Source organism: Ursus maritimus, unplaced genomic scaffold, assembly GCF_017311325.1.
Source record: "Ursus maritimus isolate PB19 unplaced genomic scaffold, ASM1731132v1 scaffold_27, whole genome shotgun sequence".
In the NCBI taxonomy this organism is placed as follows: Eukaryota; Metazoa; Chordata; class Mammalia; order Carnivora; family Ursidae; genus Ursus; species Ursus maritimus.
This window is the reverse complement of record NW_024425230.1, coordinates 14,541,882-14,561,835: the sequence shown is the minus strand read 5'-3', so window position 1 is coordinate 14,561,835 and position 19,954 is coordinate 14,541,882.

The window sequence follows — 19,954 nt, the reverse complement described above, 5'->3', positions numbered from 1 at the left end:
GCACTCTGACCTGAGTGAGAAGTAAATTTCTATTATATTAAGTGACAGAATGTCGTGGCTTATCAGCTGTGCTAGCAGGAAGGAGGTCTTGCTATGGCAACATGGGGAGACCTCGAAAACATATGCTTAGTAAAAAAAAAAAAAAAAAGCCTTATGTAAAGGAGTTATCGCCTATTAGTAGATTCACATGGTGTTCTAGACCAGGGAGAACTAATGGCAAAATATCAGAAAGCTTGTTGCTTCTGGAGGGGTGGGGTGAGGTTTGACTGGAATGGGGAAACTTTCTGGGAGGGATCTTTATGTTCTCTATCTTGACAGGGGTGTATGTTCCACAAGCGTATGCATTTTCAAAAGTCAGAAAATATGCAGTGAAGATTTGTGCACTTCTTGCACATAAATGTCACACTCCCAAACAGCTATAAACAAATATAGAACTCCAGTTAATGATAGGTATGCTCTAAAGCTTAGAGGAAAGATTTATGAATGTCTACTTGGCAAGGCGTCAAAGATAAGATGAATCACATACAGTTCATAGACAAACCACTGAAACTGAGAGAGGTGGACAGCAAATAGTCTAACCTTCACTATAAGAATACATCGGGTGGGATTTGAACACAGCTCTATCTCCTTCCAAATCTATGCTCCTTCCTCTCTGTACCGGAATGAATGGGTAGAAAATCTAAATGGCTTGATATGACTCACTATGAGAAGAAGGATTCAGAGGGAGGGAAAGAGACTGTGAATAGTTAGAATTCTACAGAAACACCAGGTAAAAATCATATAGAGTTTCAACAATAGAGGCTAATTAGCTCTAATGCTTATATCTAACATGGGGTTTTCTGAGGGCTGTGACATTCATGGATGACTAATTAACCTATGCAGCAAATCCATTCCATTTGCTGCCACGCCACAGCCAATCAAGACTGGCTTACTGTTTGCTCATTTGGAAAATGATTAGGATTCCCATTTAGACTTAATTACAGTGCAAAGGTTGACAATTATCTTCTCTGTAGAAGCATCAGATGCTTCAATATCCCAGTGAACATGTGCCTATAATTATGTACATAATTTGTCTGGCAGAAAATGTAACCCAGTCATTACCTGGATCTTATGCCTATAATTAGAGATCATAAAAATACCAAATGGGAAAAGTGGGTTGGTGGGATGTTCGGCCCGTTATAACATAAGAACCTGTAGGGAGCTGTTAGCGGGGACTTAGTAGCAACCAACATCTCTTGGATTGCTGCCCTCTGGAAAAGATATTTAAGAAGTGTGAGAGAAAGGTGAAAATCACGGCAGAGTCAGAAAGAACAGCACAATTGCTTTTCCAGGTCTTGACTGCAATCATTAAAAGTCCCATAGGCATCCAGATTCAACACAACTAAAACCGAACTCATTAACCCAACACTTGCCCCACCATACCTACTCCTCCTCTTGTATTTGCAGTCTTAGATAATGGCTAAGCATTCTAGAGTCATCTGTAACCATTGCTACCTAGTTCCAGCCTTCCAGTCAAAGAGATGGAATTTTAATCATTTGTTCCTGATTGGAGTCTGCTCCTCTCCGTAACGTTACTCTTCCATACTTCTGCTTTCGTCACTATCGTAGGGTCAGTTGCAAGAGAAAGGAGAAATGGTTCTGCTTTCCTCTAGCCCCTCCTCTCTGATGTTCCCCTTTTACATTTTCTTCACTATGACCATCTCTAGTCACAAAGCAAATTATGTCACTCTGCCTTCAGAAGACTTAAGAATGTCCACCTTTTTCCTAAACAACATTGATCAGGGCACATCAAGAATTTCATGCTTTGGATTCTGTGCCAGGTTATCCTTTTCTTCCCTACTCTTCAATTTAGGTAGCTTTAGTAGATGACTTATACTGAATATGGAATGCAATACGCTCATTATTTTGGTTATCCCTCGTAGTCTAACTACTACAAAACTGAGTATAATCCTCCTAAAAAGCCAATCATTCCTTCTATTCAATTCCTGCTTGCCTTTTAAGCTAACTTCATGCCCGTTGCTCAACTTTGCTGCACATTCTCTAAACGAAACCAATCTCTCTCTCTGCAATACCTCTATAATGTTTGGTCAACCTTCTTTTATCCTAGATCGGAATATCATTGTCTATGATAAATTATCTCTCCGGCCAGAAGATAAGTGTGAGGTCATGTCTTATTTACTTTATAATCCCTTTATATAGCACAGAGCCTGGAACATGGTAGGTCCTGAATATATGTTCTATTGATCATGAAATTGATTCACTGAAGGAAAAATAAATGGTTCTACAACAGATGTATCCCTATGCTTGGTGTACTCCCTAGAACAAGTTTAAAATCTGTGGTTGCCAGCTTCCAAGAGATACACCAATGATCTCCATGTCCTACTCTTCACACTCTGTAGTCTCTTTCTACATTCTACTGGAGTTGGTCTATATGTCCATTAGAATATGGCAGAAATCATGATATTACACTTCTGAGAATGGGTTATAAAAGACCCTGCAGTTTCCCTTGCTTTGTCTCTCAGTTGCTCTGCCTTTCTCTCTCTGTGTCTCTCTCTCCACTCACCCTGTTAGAAACCAGGTGTCATGTTGTGAGCAGTCCTATGAAAGGACTCACAGGGGAATCACTTGAGCCTCCCACCAACAGTCACTTGAGTGAGCTTGCAACTCACTTGAAACAGCTGAGCCTCCACATGACTGTGGCCCCAGGGGTCAGCTTGACAGAAACTTCATGAAACTTAGGGATGGAGAACCAGAACCACCCAGGTCAGCTGCTCCCAGATTCCAGGACCTCATATGAAATAATAAGTAGGTGTGACAAAAGCTGTTATTTTTTGGAGTAATTTTTTATGTAGCAATAGATAACTAATGCATTTCCTAATAAATGTTTGTGGATGTTATTAAAAATAGTAAGAAGGAAGTGGTTTCTTTCCTCTTTTGCAATTTGTAGCCAAAGGATTTTGTTGTTACTGGAATGGACAACTGGGTGTTGGTTTCTATTTGAAGCCCAACACCTGGGCTTTGTCTCCATCACAAGGAAGATACAGGGAAGAGACAGTCATGGTCTCGCTTCTTGGAGGAGCGAATATTTGTGCTAATTAGCGGCATGTTCAAACATAGTACGTCAAGCAATAAACTATTTGTACTTAATCTTCCAGCGCATTTTTTTAATAGAAAGAATGTGATACCAAGGAAACAAACATTCAACTAACTACATATCTGGTCAGAACTTACAAAGTAACCTTATTTTCCTAGCTTTGTATTCCAACGTCTAATTGCTAAAACTAATAACATTTCTGATTATTTGGGTTGAAAGTAAGATCCTTCATTTTGTTTCCACAATATTGCAACATGAAAAAAAATATATGATACTATCTAGAAGAGACCTTATTTATGCACTTCGAAGAAATTCAGGAAGAGATTTTTAAAATGCAGTATAACTCAGGATTCCACAATTTTTATATTCGAATATACTTCCATGAAAGTGTTTATATTTATCATAATTAGGAAAATGTCATAAATTACAGACATAACGAACCTTGTCTGCACTAATTTAATAATTCTTTGGTTTACATGAGCCTGTTCATCCAAATTCAGCTACTCACCAAATATTTATGGAATGTCAACCAATAACTGGTCAATGGTTTTAATATTATTAGAATCTGGGGTACAAGAAACTAAAATTATGGACTTCCAGCATGAACAAACCTCTCTAGTTAGAACTTTTCCTTCTCCTCCTGGAAATCCCCTGAAAGACACAAACACACAAATGCACACACCCCAAGGGAAACAAACAAGACCTTTGCACACTGTGTTCAGTAAAACTAGAAGGCAAATATAATTCTTAGACCTCAAAATATTTCCAAGAATCGTAAAAAGCAGCTGGCATTGAGCAGAAGCCATCCCGGAAGAGCAGAGTAACAAAGTAATGGGAGAGATCTCAGTGGTAAGAATCCTTGGTATTGATTGATCTTAGAAAGTAGCAACACAAATAATACTTCCTAAAGGAACAACAAAACCCGGAGGTGCAAAACCTGGATCTCTTATTTGCAATATTATGAGTAAGAGCTGGGTGAACTGGGCTAATGAAAAATCTTTTGTGAGCCCCATTTGGTTCAAAGAAGCCTAGGCAGCAGATTGACTCAGAAAAGTAGAGTGGTATCTTGGTTCCTTCCTGTAAGAAACTCTTAGAATTATCTTGCCCACAAAATACAATGTATTCAGTGATGAATAACCAGAGGAGCTAACACAGCACTGACACAAAGATTTAAAAGGAAATAAAAAGAAGGAAAAGAGAAATATTAGTGATCAACTAAACACACAGAGGCTTACGTGCATGTGCGCACACACACAAATTTGTCGCGGAATAGATAAAAATTGTAGCCAAATAAATGTGACACACATTTTAAAATCCTAAAAAATTGCAACCTTTCTATGGAGAACCATGATGCCAAAATGAAAGAATTCAGAGAAGAGATGGTAAGTGTAGCAGGAAGATACACGTCAACAGAGAGACGGGTCATGTTTCTGAAGCATCTCAGAGACCATGTATGGTCTCAAGGGTGATGATCTATGCACAGCCCTTAGCACACGCATGGCCATAGCAAGTCCTCCTCAGTTTTGGTTGCCATTAGGATTGTCAGGGAAGGATGGAGGGATGGCCGCTTACCTTTCTGTGCATTGTGCATGGTTTCATGAGTGACCTCATAATCCCTGACTAGCAGCCAGAAAGATGCCTTTTTCATTGGTTCCCAGGTCTTTATTTCCCTATATTAGGTCTGATCCTCTCCTTCACGCCTCAAAACACCTCCAAGTGTTTAGAAAAATTAATAGTAAAGAGAATATGGTATATATTTACGATGGAATATTATTTAGCCTTAGGAAAGAAAGAAATCCTGCCTTTTGTGACAACGTGGATGAACAGGGAAGACGTGTGAAGTGAAATAAGCCAGACACAGAAAGACAGATACTGCATGATTCCATTTAAATGTGACTTCTAAAATAGTTAAAAACACAGAAGCAGAGAGTAGGCTGGTGATTGCCAGGGGCAGGGGGTAGGGGAAAGAGAAGAATATTGGTCAGAGGGTATAAGGTTTCAGTTATGCAAGATCAATGAGTTCTGGAGATCTAATGAACACCAGTATGACTACAGTGAATACTATTTTGTACCCACAAAATCTCTAAGAGGGTAGATCTGAAGTGCTCTCACCACAAAAAAAGGAACTGAGGTTATGGGTACGTTAATTACCTCGATCATGGTAACCGCACCGCACACCTACATCAAAACATCGAGTTGCACACCTTAAATATACACAATTCTTATTTGTCAATTACACCTCAATAAGGATGGAAAAAAATAGAATTATTCTGCTAGGTAGATGACAATTCCAGAATAAATGTGTTTTGTAAGTTCAGAGATGCACGCGCTTTACTTGAAGGATAAACCTGTGCAATTTGAAAAGGCCAGAGGCTCGGAATTGTCATGAACAACAACAGAAACAAAACCCACCAACAAACAGAGCGGGAGTGAGCAAGAGCGCTGTGTGAACTCCGCGCGTCCTAGGCTTCCTTGAGGGAGGGTAATTTTTCTGTACCCATCACCCTCCAGGGACTCATTCAGCCTCATTCCAAATCTCCTCATTTTTTCTACCGGTGAATGTTAGCATGAGGAGCGAAGGAACAAGATTTGCAAATGAGAAGTGGTTAATCCTTTGTTTTCATGTGGCTACACAGGCTCTTGACATTAATACCACGAGGTATCACCTGCACCCTCTCATTTGTATGCGTGTCAGCTTTGTCATATTACTTCGCGCTAATAGATGAGGATTTCAGGGCATTCCACATTGGCAGTATTCCTGGGAGGAGGGGAAGGACAGGCGAGCATCTTCACATGCAGGAAAAGAAGCTAATTCATGTTTCTGCCTCCTGCCTCTGGCGAAGAGTAAGCTCCGTCAAGTGTCTCTGATTACAAGGCACCATGTGATTTCTTAGTAAATAGCAATTAGTGGTGACAGTGAATGCTAATGCCATGTGAAAATAAATCGAGAGGGCCAGCCAGGGACTTAGGAGGATCGAAACTCCCTCCTGGTAGGAGACAGAATCCTCAGCAGCTAAAACAGCCACATGGGTTCCAAAGTTTTATTTTATACATATATTTAGGGATTTCTCACACCGTGATCAAGGACCAAGTCTATTGTTTTTTTTCCCCCCAATACTTTTGTAAACCACAATAAAATAAATTCCTACAAATAAACTGACACAAAAAGCAGACATTCAGGGGCACCTGGGTGGCTCAGTGGGTTTGGCACTTGCCTTCCGCTCAGGTCATGATCTCAGGGTCCTGGGATGGGCCCCAGGTGGGGTTCTGAAATCAGCAGGGAGTCTGCTTGAGGATTCTCTCTCTTCCTCTCCCTCTTCCACCCCCCCTGCTCACACTCTCTAAATAAATAAATAAATAAATAAATAAATACAATCTTTAAAAAAATAAGCAGACATTCAAGGTATATGTTCATTTCAATAAATAATTTGATTCAACAAATATATAAATATATACACACACACTGTATATACACACATTACACACACACACACACACACACACACATATATATATGTGTGTGTGTTCAAACTTTGGTTAACTAATAATAAAAGTTACACATCAAAGGAGTCCCTTTACTTTTCCACCATTAATTTAATCTCCAAACTAGAAACCAACCTCCTTCTTCAAACAGTTGGAGAAAGCAGCATGAGAGGGCAGTACGTCGTATGACATTAGGAGTCATGCTGACGTGGCTCCACCCCCTGCAGGTTGTGAAAGCGAAAATAAATTACTTAACGTGGCTAAGCCTCAGTTGTGTGGCCTGTAAAATGGGAATAATCACAGCACATTGCCCTTAGGGTTGCTGAAAGAAATAAATGAAGTATTGCATTGGGAGGACGGCATTCCCCTGTGTGAATCTGGCCTGGTTTTTACCAATCCATGACGAATTGAATAGAAACACTGCAAATGCTCAGAAATTTGTATGACAATTTGATCAAGAAATTTTATGTTGCTTCAACCAAATAATTTTTTAAATGAACAATGTATTTTGAATGTCGCCTTTTTATTTCAGTTTATTTTTAGAAGTTCATTTGTATTAGAGTTCATAAGAGTATTGGGGGCTTAAATAAACCCCAAAAGAAATTGGCCCTTGACCAGTTTGAAAAGGATGTGACACAGTTCCCAGCCCTCTGAAAACTCTCAGTAAGTGTTGGCTGTTGTTATTTTATTGTTCATATTATTATGCATAGTAGTAGCTACAAGTGCATTCTTTTTTTTTTTTAAGGTTTTTTAATTTACTTTTTTGTCACAGAGAGAGAAAGTGAGAGAGCACAAGCAAGGGGAGCTGCAGGCAGAGGGAGAAGCAGGCTCCCCGCTGAGCAGGGAGCCCAACACGATCCCAGGACCCTGTGATCATGACCTGAGCTGAAGGCAGAGGCTTAACCGACTGGGCCACCCAGGCGTCCCTACAAGTGCATTCTCATACAGCTCTAAGTTTACCAGGAGCCACAATGTCAGAGATGTTCTTTGTGCCTATTCAACAGTTTTTGGCTTCCCCACACATCCCTTGTTTCAGCCTTTCGGGGCCCTGGCATACTTTGCACAGACACAAGCTGACTTCCTCTTGACTGGTTTACTTTGTTCTTCTAGTCCCCTCAGCTGGGGTTGCCCCTTTGACACCAAGGCTGGGGTGTCCTGGGACCCCACTCAGTTCAGTTGCATCTAGAACTCTGAAGCGCGAGGGTGTAGCGCTCCAATGGGAGACGTTCTGCTCAGTGGGAGGAACGGCTAGTAGATGAATTTTCCCTCTTCCTTCCCCCAGACCCACTGTTTGAGAATCTCTCAGTTAAAAAGTGTCCCAGAGGACACTTTCATTGGATCTCTACCCAATGTCCTCTGTCTCTATCCTCTGCCCCCCTCCTCAGCTTGGTTTCCCCTCTTTGTTGCCTCGTTGCGTTGTCCCTCACCACTCCCTAATAGAGCATTCACTTGTGAGCTTCGCTGTGGGCTGTGTGGGGAACGCGGGGCAAGACATCCACATTGCGCTCTGGGAATTCCTTTGTGTCTTACAGTTATTCACTTCTGTAGGTCTTCAGATTCATTCAATCTGTCCTGTTATTTTCCAGATGCAGAAGTAAGATCCGTTCAATTGGGGCCATGGCAAGGATTCTGGTCCTCTTTCCACTACACCAGTGAACCTCCTATGAGCTGAAGAGTCACAGAGGGACTTTGAAGCCATTTTTCAAGTGTTTCTAAATTCAAAAACATTAAAATGCCCACGGTGAGTAACACTGCATGGTAAGGTAGATCGGACATGACACTCGGTGGTCGTATTGTGTCCCTGGGCTGCTATTAAAAAAACACCACAAGCAAGGGAACTTAAATAACGGAAATTTATTCTCTCACTTTGAAGGTCAGAAGTTTAAAATCAAGGTGTCAACCATGCTTCCTCTGTGACTCGGGGTAGAGTCCTTTCTCGCCTGTTCCTAAATTCTGGCGAGGACCACACATCCTCAGTGTCCCTTGGCTTACAGATGGATCACACAATCTCTACCTCCGTCATCATGTGGGATATATTATATTCTGTGTCCTAATGTGTTGATGTCCGGGATCCTGCTGACCCTGGAGGGACTGCCTCTTCCAGAATTAGCCACTTCCTAGAAAGAGTAAACTCTAGGGGCTCCTGGGTGGCTCCGTCAGTTAAGCATCTGCCTTCTGCTCAGGTCATGACACCAGAGTCCAGGGATGGAGCCCTGCTTCGGGATCCTTGCTCAGTGGGGAGTCTGCTTCTCCCACTGCCCCTCACCCCGCTCCTGTTCTCTCTCGCTCTCTCAAATAATTAAATAACATCGTAAAAAAAAAAAAAAAAAAGGACGTGTAAACTCCAGTTGAAGATCTCCCTTTTCAAAGCAAACCAACCAATCCAGGGCCTACACCCCTACCACTTCCTTCATAGCCTGTCACTCTGAGCCACTAAGCCACCTGCCCTGACCACCCCAGCACCAGGCACCTGACAACTCAAGCAGCCGTTGTGCTCCAGAGCCCGCTGAACATTTTTCAAACCAGCTAATCCTAAACCGCTTACTACGCCTCACTCGTTCTTTCCCACAGAAACCGCAATAAAGACTCTTAGCACATTTTTCTCCCTATTCCTCCTAATCTATCCACAAGCTTCCCTGCGTGGCTATGGGTGTCGTCCCCTCCTCCTACTTCTACAGAACTGTGAGTGTCCACTTCTTCATTCATAATGGGCACGTCCACTTAATCCCATAGCTGATTAAAACAAATCCTGGGTACCCTTAAAACACATGGTGTCTCCCGTGTGCCCGTGTCTGTGTCTCTTCTCCACTCCTCGTAAAGACAATAGTCATAATGGATTACGGCCCACCCTAATTGAGCACGATCTCATCTCGAATCGGTCACATCTGCAAACCTCTATAAAAATGGAGGACTTTAACACATCTCAACCACAAGTTTAGAGAATTCACATATCTTTTGGGGAAACGTAATTTAACCCATAACAATGTTGTGTAGCAGGCATTGAGAATATTCAGTTTTATGATGTGTCCTCCCAGTATGGTCTAGAGCAAGGGTTAGCACACGTTTTCTGTAAAGGGCAAGATCATGGATATTTTAGGCTTTTCAGGCTACATATGGTCTCGGTCACATATTCTCCTCCTCCTCCTCTCCTTCTTTTTCTCTGCCCCCTCCTCCTCCTTCTTTTTCTTCTTCCAATCCTTAAAAAAATGTTTAAAAAAATGTCGCCTGGGTGGCTCAGTTGGTTAAGTGTCTGCCTTCAGCTCAGGTCATGATCTCAGGGTCCTGGGATCAAGCCCCACCCACGTCAGGCTCCCTGCTCAGTGGGGAGTCTGCAGTCTGCCTCTCCCTCTCCTCCTCCCCCCTGCTCCTGTTCTCTCTCTCTCTTGCTCTTGCTTGCTCTCTCTCTCACATACATAAATAAAAATAAATAAATAAAATATAAAAAATATATTTTATATTTAAAATATATAAATATATATATAAATATTTAAAAATAAATAAATAAAATAAATTTAAAAATCTTTAAAAAATGTTAAAAAAATGAGTTCATTTTGATTTGGTAGGTGAACTATAGTTTTTTGACCCCTGATCTGCAGCAAGGATCAAATGAAATGCAACGGGGAGAGAGAGGGGATGAACAATGCCCGGCAGATATTCAGCGCTCATGGTCAACGATCAACATCTAACCCAAAGGTTGCCAGATAATTCTCATCTTCATGGCTAATTGGAAAGAGATATCCTGTTTCAGTGTCAGCCTCCATAACCCAAGTAAGGGAAGTTTAAGAGAAAGAAGATCAGGAAAAACATCCCACGTCACCCTGGTACACTCCCCATGGGCCACACTTCAGGTGGCTGTAGGGGACAGTGCTGACAGTGGTGGGGAGGTGTGCTGAGGACGCATGATTTGGGCTTGCTTTAGCCATAGGACCACTTCAAGTATAAAAAGCTGCTGGAAGAACCAGCAGGTGCTTAGTTCTATTCTTTTTGATCAGATACTTTGGGTGCTTAGGTTAACAAGAAGGATGTTCTTCCCCTAAGAGGGAACACACAGACTTGACTAGGAGCAGTTCTACCACCTTTGGAAAAGGCAGTAAATTCTTCTTTTTAAATAGGCCCGTTGATGAGGTGAGGGGAACCAAACCAAACAACACAACGAAGCTAACCTCTCTGTTTTGGGAGGCGTGCCAGGGAAGACCCAATAATATGGAGGTCATTGCTACTAGGTACTCTGTCGTGAGTGGCCTCAACAAATTTTCTAGGGCCAAGCAAGCAGGCTGTCCACCTCCCTGAAGCATCCCTCAGTAGCATCAGCTCCCCTCCTCCTTTTATCCCGAGACCTCGTCTCTTTGCTGGGAGAAGAAATAATGCCTATTCATGAAATACTAAACTTGGTAGAACAGCCTCCCTGGAGAGTCTGGTAATTAAGACAGTTGCTTACTTGGTCTGATGATGCTTATATCCGCCTCTAATACCAAGCACTCTAATTACTTTGTGAACTTACCTGAGGTCAGATTTCTAGGTATTTGCTTGCTCAGTGGGGCTGAGAGGGGCACTGAGTGATCCTGACACATTTTAATCACTTCGATGAGCTGGAAGGACGGTGGGTTTTGGGGGCCAGTGAACTTTGACTCACAGTTCTTGCCACTCACTGGCAGTGAGATTTGGGGCAAAATTCTTATGTTTTCTGACTTTCCCTTTTTTTTTTCTTCCTTTAAATAGGAATGATCATACTTATAGCACTGTTATAAGGATTAAATAAGGGGCGCCTGGGTGGCACAGCGGTTAAGCGTCTGCCTTCGGCTCAGGGCGTGATCCCGGCGTTGTGGGATCGAGCCCCACGTCAGGCTCCTCCACTATGAGCCTGCTTCTTCCTCTCCCACTCCCCCTGCTTGTGTTCCCTCTCTCGCTGGCTGTCTCTATCCTGTCGAATAAATAAATAAAATCTTTAAAAAAAAAAAAAGGATTAAATAAAATCGTATTAACACAGTCCTTGGAACATGTTAGGTCTCATTCTTCACTGGGAGTTTCCACCTGTGCAGTTAATCGTAAGTATTTGGGTTGGTTTGCCAGATTTAACAAATAAAAATACAGGATGCCCAGTTAAATTGAATTTCGGAGAAAGAACACTTGGTTTTTCTAACGTAAGGATGTCCCAACTCTCGTGGGCCATGCTTACATTAAAAATTACTTGCCGTTTTTCTGAAATTTGAATTAAATGGAGATTCTTGTATTTTATCCGGCAACTCTAGTTTTGAGAGATCTTAGAATCCTCTTTTCAGATTACCTTTTCTTAGAGTGGGCGAAAACTAACAAAGTGATATTAGAACTCTGGGGCCAAGCTTTTCAGTCCTACTCTGAGTGTCCTGGCAGAATATAATCCTTAAACTCCCTAGCTTCGGATATTCGAAACAGGAGAAAATATTCTTTACAAACAGAGCCCTGAAAAGTAGGGGTTATAAAGACACTGTTATATAGTTTAAAGAGCAGAAGGAAAAAAAAAAAACACTTAGGAATTTCCCATATCGGAGAAGAGCTCCGCGAACCTGTTTAAACTTGTCAAAAGCAATTTACGATCGTTCTTCCTGAGCCTAGGGAAGAAAAGGCAGGTTTTTCTTAGCTCAGCCAAAGCCCTTGTGACTCTGAGGAGCCAAGACTTGTACTGGAAGCTGGGGAAATACAGAGCCCCCGTATCTTTCTAGAGAGGGCTTCTCTTGTCAGTATATTCAGGGAAATGTCTGCAAAAGCAGATAGCTTCTGGCTTGCACTCAAATTAATAGCCTTCTGTTTCTCTCCAAACCAATATTCAAAAGCCTTTCATGAGGTTAGGGGTGCAAAGGGAAGGACACGAGAGCACGTGAGGAGCTATGAGGATTGAAATGATGACGTATTCTGTTCTATTTATTTATTTTTTTAAAAGATTATATTTATTTGAGAGAGAGAAACAGAGATAGTGAGAGAGATGGCACGTGCAGGGAGGAGAGGGAGAAGCAGGTTCCCCTCTAAGTGGGGGACCCGATGCAGAACTCGATTCCAGGACCCTGGGATCATGACCTGAGCAGAAGGCAGACGCTTAACTAACTGAGCCACCCAGGCTCCCCTGTATTCTTTTTTTTCTTTTTTAAGATTTTATTTATTTATTTGAGAGAGAGAGAGAGAGTGCAGAGGGAAGAGCAGAGGGAAAGGGACAAGCAGACTCTTTGCTTAGAACAGAGCCCAGCTCGGGGTTCAATCTCCCAACCCACGAAATCATGACCTGAGCCTAAGTCGGATACTTACCCAACTGAGCCACCCAGATGCCCCAAAATGATAATATATTCTATAGAAAACTTTAGCATGGCTCCTAGCACATAAATATCACTCCTGGAAGGGATCAGGGAAAGGCAGTGGAGAACAGAAAGGACCTGGACAGGGTTCAGGGAACACTGGAGCCTTCCCAGCTACCTGTGATGAAACGAGTCCCATGAAAGACATAGGACAGATTTTTCTTCACCTTACACAGTTTTATAATCTAGTGGCAAGACATAGAGAAGCATAAAGTACGCATGCCTGTGTAGACACTGGCAACAACGGAGAACTAGAGGAAGCAAAGAAATTTGCTCACCCTACCACTCACCCCACCACTCACCCCAATCCTTAACTCGACTCTCAACAGGTTTACAGCCTTCATGACCACAAATAGAGGCTCAAGTAACTGTGTTCTATGCAGCCATTTAAAAGTATAATTGATCCTTGAACAACTGGGGGGTTAGGGGAACCAAGCCCCTTCGCTGCACAGTCAAAAATTCTTGGATAACTTGGGACTCTCCCCAAAACTTAACTAATAGCCCTACTATTGACTAGAAGCCTTTCTGATAATCTAAACAATTGATTAAGACATGTCGTATAAGTTATATGTACTGTAGACTGTATTCTTACAATAAAGTACCCTAGAGAAAAGAAAATGTTATTAAGAAAATAATATGAGAGGGCCTCTGGGTGGCCAGTGGATTAAGCACCTGACTCTTGTTTTCGACTCTGGTCATGATCTTGGCTCTGGTCATGATCCCAGAGTAGTGAGATCAAGCCCGCATCAGGCTCCGCACTCAGCAGAGAGTCTGCTTGAGATTCTCTCTCTCCCTCTCCCTCTGCCCCTCCCCCTCACTCCCTCTAAAAACATATAAAATGAAAAATAATATGAGAAAATACATTTAGAGTACTATACTGTATTTATCCAAAAAAGCCATATATAAGTGACCCTGCAGCTCAAACCTGTGTTGAGTCAACTGTATATTGTTGAAGAATAAATACCGTTTTGAGAAAAAGTTTGCCATGTAGCCCAATTAAAGTAAGTAGTCCGCAAGATTTATCTTGATACGCGTGAAACTAGAGAGACGAACATCAAAATGTGTGTACAACGATTTCCTCTGAGTAGATGGATGATAGGTGATTATATTAAAGGATTGTCTCTTAGAATTAATCTGTGGTTACAAATTTTCTGCGCTGAAGATATCTCATTTAATTTTCTAACTTGAAAATATGAAAAATATGGAAAATTCGGTAAAAATCCACAGATAATATTCTTCATATGTCCTCTCCCCAAAATAACTTAGGATTTGGCTCAGAATTGGGGATATACTCATATAAAAAATGATGGACCAAATCTAGGTTATCTCAGGGCTGTAAGTGATTGAAGTCACACAAGTTGTCCCCATGTCAAGTGTTCTACACAGAGTGGAGTGTCAGGAAAGGCCATATGGACGCAGAAGTTCCCAGTGTAATGGAGCCTCTGGTTTTGAGGAGATGATTATTTTGGAAAAGGAAAATGGTAGAAAGACAAGGTGAAACATGTTTAGAGGTTGATCAATAGAACCTTATTTTTTTTAACATTTTTTTAAGATTTTATTTTGTTTTTTTGAGAGAGAGAGTGAGTGAGAGAGAGAGAGAGAGAGCATGAGCAGGGGGGAGGGGCAGAGGCAGAGGGAGAAGCAGACTCCTCGATGAGCAGAGAGCCCCATGCGGGGCTCGATCCCAGGACCCCAGGACCATGACCTGAGCCGAAGGCAGATGCTTCACTGACTGAGCCACCCAGGCACTCCTAGAACCTTATTTTTAAGGAAGTATTTAGATTAAGGTTGCAGAGCTACATTGGCAGAAAATTATTTACTGATCTTGAATGCCAGGGAGCTGAGATTTTATTTTGAAGGAGTCTGTTAATTTTGTAACCAAGGGGAGGATACTTGCAAACTGCTAGTTTAGGGGACTAAATCTGTCAAGAGTGGAGTACAGCCTGGTGGCAGAAAACACACGAAGCAGGAAAATTTGTTACAATGCTATTGTATTAGTCCAGGCGTGAGGTGATGAAAGCCTAAAATAAATCAGCGACCATGGGAATAGAAATGGTGGCATGAATATTAACAAAGTTAAATGAATTAATAATATTAAGCTAAAACTCACTTGGCTAATCCATCTTCCTGCCACCTGGTTTGTTAATAATGATGGTCTCTAAAAGCTCTACGCCAGATCTGATAAATAGGTTGTAGGGTCTACGCGAAGGGATATGACAAAACAGGCAGCAAACCACCTTGTCTACAATTAGCCTGTAAAACTATCCCCATGTTTCCCCCTACTGACACTCCCCACTTGGTTCAGCCAAAGTCTTATGAAAGTAACCTTCAGCCTTCAAAGAGCCATAGCTTACAAATATAATGATCTACTCACGTCCAGGTCTAGGAGATGCTTATCAAGAAAGGAATATTTTATTCACTCCAGTTTTTAACTGAAGATCCTTAGCTTCCAGACTGTGTCAGAGTTGCTTTGAGAAACCTGTGACAATTCAGAGGAGAAAGCATGGCTTCCCTCTTCCCCGCACTGCTTTCTGCCAGAAGTGTTTCCCCACATTTTGTTTCTCTTATGAAATACAATGATATCAACATGCTCAGAGCATTGTCCAGTGGGTTGGTTAGGAGGCAATGCACATTCCCAAATCCTGCTATTTAAGTTTCTGTGACCATTGCTGCTGCTTTGAAGACCCAGATGGACACCTGTAGGAAAAGGGAAGCTGCATTGTCACACTTGGGCTCTAGATGAAGGGTTGTCAAGGAAAGGCTGGCAGGAACTCTGAGCAGACAGATTCCTTGCTAGATTAAATAACAATATTACAATTAAGATATTAGTAGTACTTACTGTGTACCAGATAGTTCATATGCATTACCTCTAATTTTTTTAGAAAACATTTATTGTTATTGAGATATATTTGGTAATATACAACATTATGTTAGTTTCATGATTTGATATTTGGGTATATTGCAAAATGATTGCCATGATAACATCCCTCACCATACAAAGTTACAGAATTTTTCTCCTTGTGGCGAGAACCTTTAAGATCTACTAACTTAACAGCTTTCAAATATGCAATTCAGGATTATTAACTCTATCATCGAGGTCTACAGTGTATCTCTCCAACTTCTTTATTTTATAACTGGTGGTTTGTGCCTTTTGACCTCCTTCACTCATTTGGCTCACCCCCACCCCGGCCCCTGACAACCGCCAATCTGTTCTTTGTATCTATAGTTTGGGTTTTGTTTTTGTTTTTTGAGATTTCACGTATAAGTGAAATCATATGGTAGTTGTCGCTCTGTCTGATTTTTTTCACTTAGCGTAATTCCTTCAAGGTCCACTTGTGTTGTTGCAAATGGCAGGATTTCCTTTTTTAATGGCTCAATTTTACCTATATGTTTTATCACATTTTGCTTTATCCATCCATTTGGTGATGGACACATAGGTTGTTTCCACATCTCGGAAATTGTAAGTAATGCTGCAATGAACACAGGGGTGCAAATGTCTTTTCAAATTAGTGTTTTCATTTTACTTTGGATAAATGCCCAGAAGTGGAATTGCTGGATCATATGATAGCTGTATTTTTAATTTTTTGAAGAACTTCCTTTACTGTTTTCTATAGTAACTGCACCAATTTACATTCCCACCAACAGGGAAGAAATGTTCTCTTTTCTCCACAACCTCCGCCACCTTTATTACTTCTTGTTTTTTTGAGAATAACCATTCTAACAGGTGTGATGTGATATTTCATTGTGGGTTTTTGTTGTTGCTGTTTTCTGCTTGTTTATTTGTTTTCTGCATTTCCCTGAGGATTGGTGTTGTTGGGCATCTTTTCATGTACCTGTTGGCCATCTGTAGATTTTCTTTGGAAAAATGTCCATTCAGGGGCTCCTGGGTGGCTCAGTCATTAAGCACCTGCCTTCGGCTGAGGGCGTGATCCCGGCATTATGGGATCGAGCCCCACATCAGGCTCCTCCGCTATGAGCCTGCTTCTTCCTCTCCCACTCCCCCTGCTTGTGTTCCCTCTCTCGCTGGCTCTCTCTCTCTGTCAAATAAATAAATAAATAAAATCTTTTTAAAAAAATGTCCATTCAAATTCTCTGCCCATTTTTAATTGGATTACGGGGGGGGGGTGGTATTAAGTTGTTCGATTTTTTTAATATATTTTGGATATTACCTCTTTTTCAGATATGTGAGTTTCAAATATTTTCTCCCATTCAGTACGTTACCTTTACATTTGTTGATAGTTTCCTTTGTTGTGTGGAAGCTTTTCAGTTTGATGTAGCCCCAGTTGCTTACTTTTGCTTCTATTTCCTTTACTTTTGGTGTCAAGTCCAAAAATCATCACTCTGACCAATGCCAAGGAGCCTACCTCCCTGTGTTTTCTGCTAGGACTTTTATGGTTTCAGGACATTACCTCATTCCTTATATAGAACTTTCAGTCAGGGCTGATATTATCCACATTATTTAAATGAAGAACTTCAGAATCACTGAGGTTAAATATCTTTCTGCCTAGTGGAAATCAGAAAGCTCCAACCACGGTTGCTTGGGTCTAAAGTTCACTATCTTTGCAACAAGGGATTCTGCTACTTCTAGCTAAAGGCCCAAGGTCCAGGTTTGGCTCACTGATTTATTGGCCAAGAAGCTCAATTTTGCCAGTTCATCCTGTGTTTATTAGGCTCAGAACTTGTTGATATGAATTCAATCACAACAGTCATGAATAAATCAAGAGTCTATATTAACTTACACTGGAGGATGTATCTATTAAGGTAACTGGCCTGAATCACTTGTTCAAAGAAACTCCTCCCCTGCTGGGCAACCCAGGAGATGAAATTATCGGAGACTTGCTTGTGGCACCAAGAACTAGGTAAAGGGGAAAATGGAGTTCTGAAGACTATCTCTAGAGCAAAGATCCCTACATAAATATCTCATGATATTTAGTTGCAATAATTGAGAGTTGTTCCCCAAATCTAAGCACCTTCTCCCTTGGCCTGGACCACTAGAAGAGTGTCAATGAAAGCGCTCCATTTTAAAGATTCTTTTCCCTTGGCAGTAATTTATTGTGAAATTATCATTACTTTGATTTTTTTTTTTTTTTTACTTGAGATTCCCTCCCTTAGGATTCCTGAAAACATAATGATTTCACACCGAGAGCCAATGGGATAGAAACATTGGTTTTTCTCACTCTCCATAAAATTGGTTTCCACTTGGAACAGAAGAGAAATATGCTTTAAAATCCAATGTAACCTAACCCCTTAGAGGTCCCTGGGGCAGATTGATTGATTGATTGGGCTAAGAAAGAGACGGTTCCTCCCTCTCTACCTAATCCCACATTCTTTTAGTAGGTGGAGAGAGGCACACACAGGTACAAGCAAAACAAATGTTTGGGAATGAGTTGCTAGTTGATAGATGAAAACAGAATAATTACTTGCTTGAAGACTATTTGCCTTCCCAACATGTTAAAACACTCATTAATGCAACTCAGAATTCAAACCACTCTAGACAGACTTTCTGATTTAAGAGGGCAAAGGTGGGGGGCAGGCTCAATTTGTAATGCATTTTAAATTCCAAACAAAATTTCCATCAACAACCTGAATATCGGAAAGGAATTTCAGGTCATGCATTTGGGGAAATAGGATTATTAATACGATTCTGTCTGTGTTAGTGCTGATGGGAGACAGAGCCAGCCTTTTGTAAACCTGGCAGGAAAGGGGTCCATTCTGAGACCTCTGTGGGGTGGTAGGGAAAGGGGTACTACTGGCTTTGAGGAAGTCAGAAAGAGCTATTGTTCTCTCCTCTTGTTCCATTTTCTTCAGATGGTTTCAATTTGTGGAGCTACCTTCGGACTCGTGGTCTTGCATGGTAGTCTAAAGAGCAAATTCTCCCTCCTTTACCCCCATGCTCTCCTCTGATCCCAACGTAATGACTAAAGCCTCTATTTTAATAACTCCTCATTCAATATGAAAAACACTGGTCTTAGTCCTGGTTCTGCTCTGTCATTGTGAATTACGTCCTTGTAGCCTCGGACAAAAGTACCTTTCTTAGCTTCAGTTGCATTTGTGATTAAAATAAGAGTGACATCTTCCATGCCTCACCTACTACATTTATTGTGAAGTTTGGTAAGTTATTGTAGGAAACATTCAATTTTATTTCCATGGCACTGCATTTAGAACACATGAAATGATTATTACTGGTTTATACATTTATCCATTCATTAAAAAGAGATCTCTCCCTCTCCATGTCTATTCATCCTTTAATTGGTTAATTATTTCATGCATATGTTAATTAACAACTCTGTACATGCCAGGCACTTTTATAGGCATTGGAGTGTTTTCTGAGTCCTGCTCGCTGTCGCTACACAAACTCCCCTGAGGGGACCCATTCACTTCCATTACATGTTAATTGCTCACATTTTAGCATAATTTCTCTTCTGAATTGTAATCCAACTGCCATCTAGGCATCTCCTCTTGACTCTCCTTCCAGTGACTCAACCTTACGAGGCATAAAGATGAACAAGGAATGGCACAATTTTCAACCCATTTACAGACCCTAAAAAACAAAAACAAACAAAAAATAATCTGAGATTTGTCCTGGACTTATTCCCATGTCTAACCCCAACTCCCAAAATAAATCCAGATGATCACCAAGTTCCGTCACTTCTACCTCTTAACCATTTCTTGAATCTATGCCCTTTGATTATGTTTACTATTACACATGGGTGCTGGCCATCACAATTTGCCCCTGATTTTACTGCAAAAAGTTTTTGACTGGTTTCTCTGCTCCCGCCTTTCTCCCATTCTAAACTAGCCCCTTCCCAGTAGCCAATGGGAATTTCCTAGTGTGAGTCCTGTGAGAAGAGAAGGAGAATGAGAAGAGACACTGGAATTGTATCACGCGCGACTGGGAGCAGAGCCAGCATGGTGCAGAATGCCTGGCACCTGGTAGGTTCTTCAAGCTTGTTTGTGGATGTGCCCGAAATATAGGAAGATAGTTTTTGAAAACCACAGGATTCTGCAACATTAAGCTCAGTGCAACACATTTTAGCTTAAAGGTAATGACATT